Source organism: Miniopterus natalensis, chromosome 12 (genome assembly GCF_054644295.1).
Source record: "Miniopterus natalensis isolate mMinNat1 chromosome 12, mMinNat1.hap1, whole genome shotgun sequence".
Lineage (NCBI taxonomy): Eukaryota > Metazoa > Chordata > Mammalia > Chiroptera > Miniopteridae > Miniopterus > Miniopterus natalensis.
Window position 1 is genome coordinate 10,202,516 of NC_142092.1, and position 528 is coordinate 10,203,043.

A 528-nucleotide genomic window follows, 5' to 3' on the forward strand; every position below is an offset into this window, starting at 1 on the left:
ACCGGTGAGGCTGCTGGTGTGCTACTGCTCTGGTGTAGCCCTGGAGCTGGGCCTGGGGCTGGGAGGCCAGCAGGTTCTGTCCCAAAGCCTCAGGCCCTTGGAGGGAAGGAGGGGGTCACCCCCTCTGGCAGAAGGTGGGGCAAATGGGCCTGTGGCCTGTCAGCACATGCAGCTGTGAACCAGCCCCTGTCAGGATTCAGCAAAAGGTCTCTGGGCACGACCACGCAGGGGCCCTGCATGAAGCGGCCCGCAGTCACATGCCACTCCTGGCGTGGTCTGAAGCCTCCTGGCCGAGGGAGTCAGGGGTCAGAGCTCACTGCCTGCAGCAGAGCGAGGGGGGCCCCAGCAGCGGGACCACAGCAGTAGACAGGCGGGATGGGGAGGCTACACAGAGCTCCAGGACTCACTCCAGGCCCAGGCCCAGGCCACAGAAAGAACTAGGTACCTGATATTTTTTAAAAAGGTGGAGGTGGGGTGAGGGTGGGGTGGGGTGCTGTGGGGGTGGGGAGAGATTGGGTGGAAGGGGAC